The sequence below is a fragment of the Ranitomeya variabilis genome, chromosome 2, assembly GCF_051348905.1.
Source record: "Ranitomeya variabilis isolate aRanVar5 chromosome 2, aRanVar5.hap1, whole genome shotgun sequence".
Taxonomy (NCBI): Eukaryota; Metazoa; Chordata; class Amphibia; order Anura; family Dendrobatidae; genus Ranitomeya; species Ranitomeya variabilis.
Genome location: NC_135233.1, coordinates 6,781,184 through 6,793,726, shown reverse-complemented (window position 1 = coordinate 6,793,726; position 12,543 = coordinate 6,781,184). Strand labels below are relative to the sequence as shown.

The 12,543-nt window shown below is 43.4% G+C and overlaps 1 protein-coding gene across 2 annotated transcripts in view; it reads left to right on the top strand.

Annotated features, from left to right (window-relative positions):
• LRRC73 (leucine rich repeat containing 73) overlaps nt 1–12,543 on the top strand; it is a 40,918-nt gene that overhangs the window by 6,412 nt on the left and 21,963 nt on the right. The gene's annotated exons all lie outside the window — the stretch shown is intronic.

Genomic DNA, 12,543 nt, shown 5'->3' with positions numbered 1-12,543 from the left:
GAAAGAAGGGCTCAATTCTGGCTTTACTAGCAGAGGGACACAGTGAGCGTCATGTTGCCTTCATCCTTAAAATTTCTAAGACGGTAGTCCATTACAACAAGGTCAAGCAGCAGACATTGGGGACAACAAAGCTACAGACCGGCAGAGGGCGAAAACGACTCTCCACTGACCGGGATGACCGTCATCTTATTTGAATGTCACTCAGTAACCACAGGATGACATCAAGTGACCTACAAAAGGAATGGCAAATGGCAGCTGGGGTGAAGTGCACGGCAAGAACAGTTCATTACAGGCTCCTAGAGGCAGGACTCAAGTCATGTAAAGCTAGAAAAAAGCCTTTCATCAATGAGAAGCAAGGGAGAGCCAGGCTGAAGACTGCCAAAGACCATAAGGATTGGACCATAGAGGACTGGAGTAAGGTAATCTTTTCTGAGGAGTCTAATTTTCAGCTTTGCCCAACACCTTGTCGTCTAATGGTTAGACGGAGACCTGGAGAGGCGTACAAGCCACAGTGTCTTGCACCCACTGTGAAATTTGGTGCAGGATCAGTGATGATCTGGGGAGGCGACAGCAAGGCTGGAATTGGGCAGGTCGTTCTTTGTGAAGGACGTATGAATCAAGCCGCATACAAGGTTATCCTGGAGAAACAGCTGATTCGTTCTGCTCAGGCAATGTTCCCCAACTCTGAGGACTGGTGTTTCCAGCAGGACAATGCGCCATGCCACTCAGCTAGGTCAATCAACGTGTGGATGAAGGACCACATCAAATCCCTGTCATGGCCGCCCAGTCTCCAGACCTAAACCCCACTGAAAACCTCTGGAATGTAATCAAGATGGAAGATGGATAGTCACAAGCCATCACACAAAGAAGAACGGCTGACATTATTGTACCAGGAGCGGCATAAGATCACCCAGGAGCAGTGTGAGAGACTGGAGGAAAGCTGCCAAGACGCAGGAAAGCTGGGATTAAACATCATGGTTATTCCACAAAATATTGATTTCTGAACTCTTCCTGAGGTAAAACATTAGTATTGTTGTTTCTAAATGATTATGAACTTGTTTTTGCATTATTTGAGGTCTGCATTTTTTTTTTATTTTACCATTTCTCATTTTCTGAAAAGAAACACAAAATTCATTGCTTGGAACTTCGGAGACATGTCAGAAGTTTATAGAATAAAAGAACAATTTACATTTTATCAAAAATCTAAAGAGAAAAATCAGAAACGGAACATTTTGCAGTGGTCTCTTAACCCCTTTTTGGACGTACTATCCTGTCGAGGTGGGGTGGGCTCGCATGACCACAGACGAGATAGTACGTCCAGCGCGATCGGCCGCGCTCTCGGGGGGGGGAGCGCGGCTGAGTGTCAGCTGACTATCGCAGCTGACATCTGGCACTATGTGCCAGGAGCGGTCACGGACCGCCCCCGGCACATTAACCCCCGACACACTGGATCAAACATGATCGCAGTGTTCCGGCCGTATAGGGAAGCATCGCGCAGGGAGGGGGCTCCCTGCGGGCTTCCCTGAGACCCTCGGAGCAACGCGATGTGATCGCGTTGCTCTGAGGGTCTCCTACCTCCTCCTTCCTGCAGGCCCCGGATCCAAAATGGCCGCGGGGCTGCATCCGGGTCCTGCAGGGAGGTGGCTTACCAGCGCCTGCTCAGAGCAAGCACTGGTAAGCCTGCAGGAGTGCACGTCAGATCGCTGATCTGACACAGTGCACAGCAAAGTGTCAGATCAGTGATCTTACACTATAACATGATGCCCCCCCCTGGGGCAATGTTATAGTGTAAAAAAAAATATTCACATGTGTAAAAAATTTAAAAAAATTACAAAATATATATATATATATATATATATATATATATATATATATATATATATATATATATATTTTGTTCCCATAAATACATTTATCTATATAAAAAAAGAAACAATAAAAGTACACATATTTAGTATCGCCGCGTCCGTAACGACCCAACCTATAAAACTGTCCCACTAGTTAACCCCTTTAGTGAACACCGTAAAAAAAAACAAGGCAAAAAACAAAGCTTTATTATCATACCGTCAAACAAAAAGTGGAATAACACGCGATCAAAAAGACGGATATAAATAACTGAAGACATGAAAAATATGAAGATTTTTCCAGCTCCTTTCCGATTAAAAGTCCTTTATTGATCCATATCCTTAAAAATCATCCCTGCACAGAGGGGAATGTGAACAGCGACAAAAACCTGCTACTAGCTACGCGTTTCGCTCTAAAAGATCTTCATCATGGCTATCTACACACACATTCAGAGGAAGTATACATACAATGCTCTAGCAAATCACAGTGAAGATCTTATCGCAGGTCCTGCAAGCAAAACTAACATGCAAAAACCGTATAATAACAATAAAAAGAAAAAAAATTAGATTAAAATTAACATTTTAACAATAATGGTACATGATTTCGTTCCTTTTGTTAAGTCCCAGAGGCAATCTAGTTTGTAAATTCTATATCCAGTCCGCCTCCCTTGTGAGGAGCCGTCTCTTAACATCTCCTCCACGGACAGACTTCTTTAATAGCTCAATCCCCTGAATGAACACAGCGGAAATATTACCTTCATGGTGCGTTGCAAAATGTTTTGAAAGCATAGATATATTTCTATTAATGGCATTAAAATTAGTAATATCTCTCAGGTGTTCTGATATCCTTGTTTTAAGTTTCCTAGTTGTGCACCCAACATGTGCAGCCTTACACTCCCTACACCCAATCTTAGGGTACCGTCACACAGTGGCATTTTTATCGCTACGACGGTACGATTCGTGACGTTCTAGCGATATCGTTACGATCTCGCAGTGTCTGACACGCTACTGCGATCAGGCACCCAGCTGAGAATCGTACGTCGTAGCACATCGTTTGAAACTTTCGTCGCTGGATCTCCCGCTGTCATCGCTGGATCGTTGTGTGTGACAGCGATCCAGCGATGCGTTCGTTTGTAACCAGGGTAAACATCGGGTAACTAAGCGCAGGGCCGCGCTTAGTAACCCGATGTTTACCGTGGTTACCAGCGTAAAAGTAAAAAAAAACAAACAGTACATACTCACCATCTGATGTCCGTCAGGTCCCTTGCAGTCTGCTTCCCGCTCTGACTGTCTGCCGGCCGGAAAGTGAGAGCAGATCACAGCGGTGACGTCGCCGCTGCGCTCTGCTCTCACTGTACGGCCGGATCTCAGTCAGAGCAGGAAGCAGACTGCAAGGGACCTGACGGACATCAGATGGTGAGAATGTACTGTTTGTTTTTTTTTTACTTTTACGCTGGTAACCACGGTAAACATCGGGTTACTAAGCGCGGCCCTGCGCTTAGTAACCCGATGTTTACCCTGGTTACCTGGGGACTTCGGCATCGCTCCAGCGCCGTGATTGCAACGTGTGACCGCAGTCTACGACGCTGGAGCGATACTCATACGACGCTGCGACGTCACGAATCGTGCCGTCGTAGCGATGTAAATGGTACTGTGTGACGGTACCCTTATACACTACATTCTCAGAGTGACAGTTGATAAATTCTTTTATGGTGAATTCCTTTGTATTATTATAATTGGTAAAAGTCTTACCATCAGGCTGAGAGCGTAAGTGGTGCAGGACGTAGTGCCGCACCTATAAAATCCCTTGCAATCCGGCCAGGTCTGGGATCTAGGTCTGAATCCTGGTGAAGTTATATTACCAATTGTGGGGGGCTTTACGTGAAACAATATTAATTCTCTTGCTTAAAATGTTGGCAGTTTCCTCATCTTCCAATAATACAGGCAAGCGCTCATGAATAATAGACTTAATGTCTGACAATTGGGGGCTAAATTGAAGGCACACAAGTGGTTTTTCTTTTCTTTTCTCTATATTAATTTTGTTCTTATTTTTCTGTGTAAACAAATCAGCCCTCTCCTTTTTATCCACTATTTTGCGAGCCCTATCAAGGCACCACTTGGGGTATTTACGTTTTATTAATTTATTTTCAAGGGCATCAAATTCTTTGATCCTATCCTCTTCCTTGAAACAATTTCTTTTAAGTCTTGTAAATTCCCCGATTGGTATAGATTTGATTGTATGCGTGGGATGGCTACTTTTAGTGTGCAGCACTGTGTTGCCGCTGATTGGTTTAATAAATGTTCTACTGTTAATTATTTCCCCACCTATCCCACTCAATTCCAAATCCAAAAATGATATCTGATTTTTGTCGCATCTATGAGTAAATCTAATACCAAGCTCGTTAGTGTTGATATATTCAATAAACCTAGGTATGGCAGATACATCGCCGCCCCAAATAATGAGTAGGTCGTCGATGTATCTGCTGTTGTGATTCGGTTCGTGGGCTCCCCCGGTGGTCTCTTGTGGTACTGGTGTCCTGCAAGCTTTGCCTTCTCAGTTCACCTGTTCCTATCAGGATGTGGGAGTATCCTATTTAACCTTGCTCCTCAGTCATTCTAGTGCTGGCCATCAATGTATCCAGAGTGATTCTGTTGCATGTTCCTGCTCCCAGTTTTCTGCTCAGCTAAGTTGGACACTTTAGTCCTTAAGTCTATTTTTGTATGTTTTGTCCAGTTTGCACTTATGTGAATCTCTGCAGCTGGAAGCTCTTGTTGGGCTGAAATTACCACTCCAGTGGCATGAGTTGTCACATGAGTTAAGGTAATTTCAGGATGGTGTTTTGAAGGGTTTTGCAGCTGACCGCGAAGTCCTCTGTTGTATCTTTCTGCTATTTAGTTAGCGGGCCTCTCTGTGCTAAATCTGCTTTCATACTACGTGTGTCTTTCATCTGCTCTCACCGTTATTATATGTGGGGGGCTGCTATCTCCTGTGGGGACATTCTCTGGAGGCAAGCCAGGACTGTGTTTTCTTCTACCAGGGGTAGTTAGTTCTCCGGCTGGCGCGCGGCATCTAGAGACAACGCAGGAATGCCCCCTGGCTACTTCTAGTGTGGTGTGTAGGTTTAGCATCGCGGTCAGCTCTAGTTTCCATCACCCGAGAGCTTGTCCGTTTATTCTATGCTTCTGATGTTTCCTTGCCATTGGAAACCATAACAATCTGCCATACCACACGAGATCTGCCAAATGGGGATTGTCCACCGAATAGATGTATTCTTTCTCCCAAAAAGACATAGTTAAATTAGCAAGTATCTCGCTCCCATGGGCACTCCAGTTTTCTGTGCAAAAATAGCATTGTCAAATGAAAAAATATTGTGTTTTAAAAGAAAGAAGGTAACTTGTAACGCAAATTCATTTAGATCATGTGAATATAAATTTGAATTAGTAAGATGGAACTGTAACGCCCTCATGGCTAAGTCATGAGGGATGCAAGTATTAAGGGAAATAACATCACAACATAACCATGAGAAACTGTCATGCCAAATTTTGTTTTAGAAAAAACTCTAAGAACCTCACGGGAATCTTTAATATAACCTGGAGATCTGATTACAATGGGTTGCAAAAGCGAATCTACCCATTCGCACAGATGTTCCGTCATAGAGCCCATACCAGAGACTATGGGTCTCATGGTCAATGAGTCAGATATCATTTTTGGATTTGGAATTGAGTGGGATAGGTGGGGAAATAATTAATAGTAGAACATTTATCAGACCAATCAGCGGCAACACAGTGCTGCACGCTAAGGTCATGTTCACACTTTGCGGGTTTTACCGTGGATCCGCGGCAATTTTGATGCTGCGGGTCCGCAGCAGTTTCCATAGCGTTTACATGTAAACCCTATGGAAACCACAATCCGCTGTGCATATGCTGCGGGAAAAACCGCGCAGAAACGCAGCGGTTTACATTCCGCAGCATGTCACTTCTTTGTGCAGAATCGCAGCAATTCTGCACTCATTGAAATGCATTGAACCGCTTACTTCCCGCATGGGGCTGTGCCCACGATGCGGGAAGTAAGCGGATAATGTGCAGATGGTACCCGGGGTGGAGGAGAGGAGACTCTCCTCCAGGCCCTGGGAACCATATTAGTGTAAAAAAAAAGAATAAAAATAAAAAATAATGATATACTCACCTCTCAGCGCTGCACGCGGCTGTCTGGTCTCAGGGTTGCTGTGCGAGCAGGACCTGCGGTGACGTCGCGGTCACATGACCGTGATGACGCCGTGGTCACATGACCGTGACGTCACGAAGGTCCTTCTCGCACAGCATCTTTGGAACCGGACCACCGCGTGCAGCGCCAAGGAGATCGGGACGTCAGAGGGTGAGTATAACCAATTTTTATTATTTTTAACATTACTATTGATGCTGCATATTGCTGCATATGCAGCATCAATAGTATAGGAGTAATCCCGCAGCGGAAACCGCGGAACAAACCGCGATAAATCTGCAGGGCTAAGCGCAGCGGTTTTGCCCTGCAGATTTATCAAATCCGCTGCGGGAGAACCCGCAGAGGACGCCGCAAAGTGTGAACGTGGCCTAAAAGTAGCCATCCCACGCATACAATCAAATCTATACCAATCGGGGAATTTACAAGACTTAAAAGAAATTGTTTCAAGGAAGAGGATAGGATCAAAGAATTTGATGCCCTTGAAAATAAATTAATAAAACGTAAATACCCCAAGTGGTGCCTTGATAGGGCTCGCAAAATAGTGGATAAAAAGGAGAGGGCTGATTTGTTAATACAGAAAAATAAGAACAAAATTAATATAGACAAAAGAAAAGAAAAAACACTTGTGTGCCTTCAATTTAGCCCCCAATTGTCAGACATTAAGTCTAGTATTCATGAGCGCTTGCCTGTATTATTGGAAGATGAGGAAACTGCCAACATTTTAAGCAAGAGAATTAATATTGTTTCACGTAAAGCCCCCCACAATTGGTAATATAACTTCACCAGGATTCAGACCTAGATCCCAGTCCTAGATCCCAGACCTGGCCGGATTGCAAGGGATTTTATAGGTGCGGCACTACGTCCTGCACCACTTACGCTCTTAGCCTGATGGTAAGACTTTTACCAATTATAATAATACAAAGGAATTCACCATAAAAGAATTTATCAGCTGTCACTGAGAATGTAGTGTATAAGATTGGGTGTAGGGCGTGTAAGGCTGCACATGTTGGGTGCACAACTAGGAAACTTAAAACAAGGATATCGGAACACCTGAGAGATATTACTAATTTTAATGCCATTAATAGAAATATATCTATGCTTTCAAAACATTTTGCAATGCACCATGAAGGTAATATTTCTGCTATGTTCATTCAGGGGATTGAGCTATTAAAGAAGTCTGTCTGTGGGGGAGATGTTAAGAGACGGCTCCTCACAAGGGAGACGGACTGGATATAGAATTTACAAACTAGATTGCCTCTGGGACTTAACTTATTATTGTTAAAATGTTAATTTTAATCTAATTTTTTTTCTTTTTATTGTTATTATACGGTTTTTGCATGTTAGTTTTGCTTGCAGGACCTGCGATCCGATAATGTGATCTGAAGTCTTCACTGTGATTTGCTAGAGCATTGTATGTATACTTCCTCTGAATGTGTGTGTAGATAGCCATGATGAAGATCTTTTAGAGCGAAACGCGTAGCTAGTAGCAGGTTTCTGTCGCTGTTCACATTCCCCTCTGTGCAGGGATGATTTTTAAGGATATGGATCAATAAAGGACTTTTAATCGGAAAGGAGCTGGAAAAATCTTCATATTTTTCATGTCTTCAGCTGTTGCTACGTCTGGGTCAGGACGGGTTCACATGCTCCTGTGGTCTGCTGGTGAGCTGACTGGGCCTTTGGCCCCCGTATTTTTTTTATGGATGTAAATAACCATGGTACTGCTGAAAACGTCATCTTGTCCCGCAAAAAATGAACCGCCAGACAGCATCATCAGCGAAAAAATAAAAAAGTTATGGTCCTCAGAATAAAGCGATGCAAAAATAAATTATTTTTTCTATAAAATAGTTTTTATCGTATAAAAGCACCAAAACATAAAAAAATGATATAAATGACGTATCGCTGTAATCGTACTGACCCGAAGAATAAAACTGCTTTATCCATTTTACCAAACGTGGAACGGTATAAACGCCCTCCCAAAAGAATTTCATGAATAGCTGGTTTTTGGTCATTCTGCCTCACAAAAATCGAAATAAAAAGCGATCAAAAAATGTCATGTGCCCAAAAATGTTACCAATAAAAACGTCAACTCGTCCCACAAAAAACAAGACCTCACATGACTATGGACCAAAATATGGAAAAATTATAGCTCTCAAAATGTGGTAACGCAAAAAATATTTTTTGCAATAAAAAGTGTCTTTTAGTGTGTGACAGCTGCCAATCATAAAAATCCGCTAAAAAACCCGCTATAAATAGTAAATCAAACCCCCCTTTCATCGCCCCCTTAGTTGTGGAAAAATAAAAAAAATGTATTTATTTCCATTTTCCCATTAGGGTTAGGGCTGGGGCTAGGGTTAGGGTTAAGGCTACACTTAGGGTTGGGGCTAAAGTTAGGGTTTGGATTACATTTATGGTTGGGAATAGGGTTGGGATTAGGGGTGTGTCTGGGTTAGAGGTGTGGTTAGGGTTACCGTTGGGATTAGGGTTAGGGGTGTGTTTGGATTAGGGTTTCAGTTATAATTGGGGGGTTTCCACTTTTTAGGCACATCAGGGGCTCTCCAAACGCGACATGGCGTCCGATCTCAATTCCAGCCAATTCTGCATTGAAAAAGTAAAACAGCGCTCCTTCCCTTCCCAGCTCTCCCGTGCGCCTAAGCAGGGGTTTACCACAACATATGGGGTATCAGCGTACTCAGGACAAATTGGACAACAACTTTGGGGTCCAATTTCTCCTGTTACCCTTGGGAAAATACAAAACTGGGGGCTAAAAAATAATTTTTGTGGAAAGAAAAAGATTTTTTATTTTCACGGCTCTGCGTTATAAACTGTAGTGAAACACTTGGGGGTTCAAAGTTCTCACAACACATCTAGATAAGTTCCTTGGGGGGTCTAGTTTCCAATATGGGGTCACTTGTGGGGGGTTTCTACTGTTTAGGTACATTAGGGGCTCTGCAAACGCAATGTGACGCCTGCAGACCAATCCATCTAAGTCTGCATTCCAAATGGCGCTCCTTCCCTTCCGAGCTCTGCCATGCGCCCAAACAGTGGTTTACCCCCACATATGGGGTGTCAGCGTACTCAGGACAAATTGGACAACAACTTTTGGGGTCCAATTTCAACTGTTATTCTTGGAAAAATACAAAACTGGGGGCTAAAAAATAATTTTTGTGGAAAAAAGATTTTTTATTTTCACGGCTCTGCGTTATAAACTGTAGTGAAACACTTGGGAGTTCAAAGCTCTCACCACACATCTAGATGAGTTCCTTAGGGGGTCTAGTTTCCAAAATGGTGTCACTTGTGGGAGGTTTCAATGTTTAGGCACATCAGTGGCTCTCTAAATGCAACATGGCGTCCCATCTCAATTCCAGTCAATTTTGCATTTAAAAGTCAAATGGCGCTCCTTCCCTTCCGAGCTCTGCCATGCGCCCAAACAGTGGTTTACCCCCACATATGGGGTATCAGCGTACTCAGGACAAATTGTACAACAACTTTTGGGGTCCATTTTCTCCTGTTACCCTTGGTAAAATAAAACAAATTGGAGCTGAAGTAAATTTTTTGTGAAAAAAAGTTAAATGTTAATTTTTATTTAAACATTCCAAAAATTCCTGTGAAACACCTGAAGGGTTAATAAACTTCTTGAATGTGGTTTTGAGTACCTTGAGGGGTGCAGTTTTTAGAATGGTGTCACACTTGGTTATTTTCTATCATATAGACCCCTCAAAATGACTTCAAATGAGATGTGGTCCCTAAAAAAAAAATGGTGTTGTAAAAATGAGAAATTGCTGGTCAACTTTTAACCCTTATAACTCCCTAACAAAAAAAAAAAATGTTGGTTCCAAAATTGTGCTGATGTAAAGTAGACATGTGGGGAATGTTACTTATTAAGTATTTTGTGTGACACATCTCTGTGATTTAATTGCATAAAAATTCAAAGTTGGAAAAATTGTGAAATTTTTAAAATTTTGGCAAAATTTCCATTTTTTTTCACATATAAACGCAGGTAATATCAAAGAAATTTTACCACTATTATGAAGTACAATATGTCACGAGAAAACAGTGTCAGAATCACCGGGATCCGTTGAAGCGTTCCAGAGTTATAACCTCATAAAGGGACAGTGGTCAGAATTGTAAAAATTGGCCTGGTCATTAACGTGCAAACCACCCTTGGGGGTAAAGGGGTTAATTTTTGCCAGAGCTGTACATTTTGACAAACTGCAGTCTATCTATTTATATCTCTGTGTCAGCAGTGGGGTCCTCAGGGGTCTCCTGCTATAGCATTTCATTCACATGTGGACGGATAGTTCGCGCTGACACTGATGCCGCCTGAGCTTGCAGGACAGCTTGGATTTCTTTGGAGCTTGTTTGAGGCTTATCTGCCGTCCAGACTATTGAGCATTACAACCTTTCATCAATTATCTACCGTCCATGTCCAGGGAGATTAGCTGCAGTACCATAGGTTGTAAACGTCTTGCTTATGTTCCCCACCGTGGACAAAGGAACATCAAGGCCACGTGCACACGTTGCGGACAGTGGTGTGGATTTTTCCAGACTGATTTTGGTAAATCTGCAGGTAAACCGCACTGCGGATTTCCTGCGGAATTACCGCAATTTTTTTGTAGATTCCACCTGCGGTTTTAGACCTGCGGATTCCTATTATGGAGCAGGTGTAAACCGCTGCGGAATCCGCACAAAGAATTGACATGTACGTTTCCGCACTTTTTTTCCGCAGCATGTGCACTGCGGATTTTGCTTTCCATAGGTTTACATTGAACTGTACAACGCATGGAAAACAGCTGCAAATGGAAAACTGCTGCGAATGCGCAGTAAAATCTGCAACGTGTGCACATACCCCAAGATCTCTGGAGATGGACTTGTCATCTTGAGATTGTTGATAATGTTCAGTAATGTTGGTTCTCAAGTCCTCAACCAATTGTCTTCTCTTTCTGATTCCATGCCTATTGCAGCACACACAGACACACAATGCAAAGACTGGGCAACGTCTCCCCTTTTTATCTGGTTTCAGGTGTGATTTTCATGTTGCCCACACCTGTTACTTCCACAGTTGAGTCTGAACCAGCTACACATGCTGGAAACAATGTAGTTTACTCACCATTTTGGAAAGGTGCCAACAATTTTGTCTACCCCATGTTTAGGGTTTTGTGTGAAATTATGTCCAATTTGCCTTTTTTTTGTTTTGTTTTGTGTTGCTCCAATACACACATAGGAAATAAACCTGTGTTTAACAAAATGTGTAATTGCAATAATTGTCAGGAAGAAGTACTTCATTTTCTGGAACAGTTTTAAGGGTGCCACATTTGGTCATGAATGTATCTGTGCAGAGGTCACACATCCTCCGTGTCATCCTTGGAGTGCTGTTATATCTGTGCAGAAGTCACACATCCTCCGTGTCATCCTTGGAGTGTGGTTGTATCTGTCCAGTGGTCACACATCCTCAGTGTCATCCTTGGAGTGCGGTTGTATCTGTCCAGAAGTCACATATCCTCCGTGTCATCCTTGGAGTGTGGTTGTAGCTGTCCAGAAGTCACATATCCTCCGTGTCATCCTTGGAGTGCGGTTTTATCTGTCCAGAAGTCACACATCCTCAGTGTCATCCTTGGAGTGCTGGTATATCTGTCCAGAAGTCACACATCCTTCGGGTCATCTTTGGAGTGTGGTTGTATCTGTCCAGAGGTCACACATCCTCCGTGTCATCCTTGGAGTGCTGTTATATCTGTCCAGAGGTCACACATCCTCCGTGTCATCCTTGGAGTGCTGGTATATCTGTCCAGAAGTCACACATCCTTCGGGTCATCTTTGGAGTGTGGTTGTATCTGTCCAGAGGTCACACATCCTCCGTGTCATCCTTGGAGTGCTGTTATATCTGTCCAGAGGTCACACATCCTCCGTGTCATCCTTGGAGTGCGGTTGTAGCTGTCCAGAAGTCACACATCCTCAGTGTCATCCTTGGAGTGTGGTTGTAGCTGTCCAGAAGTCACACATCCTCCGTGTCATCCTTGGAGTGTGGTTGTAGCTGTCCAGAAGTCACACATCCTCCGTGTCATCCTTGGAGTGTGGTTGTAGCTGTCCAGAAGTCACACATCCTCCGTGTCATCCTTGGAGTGTGGTTGTATCTGTCCAGAGGTCACACATCCTCCGTGTCATCCTTGGAGTGTGGTTGTATCTGTCCAGAGGTCACACATCCTCTGTGTCATCCTTGGAGTGTGGTTGTATCTGTCCAGAAGTCACACATCCTCCGTGTCATCCTTGGAGTGTGGTTGTATCTGTCCAGAGGTCACACATCCTCTGTGTCATCATTGGAGTGTGGTTGCATCTGTCCAGAGGTCACACATCCTCCGTGTCATCCTTGGAGTGTGGTTGTATCTGTCCAGAGGTCACACATCCTCTGTGTCATCCTTGGAGTGTGGTTGTATCTGTCCAGAAGTCACACATCCTCCGTGTCATCCTTGGAGTGTGGTTGTA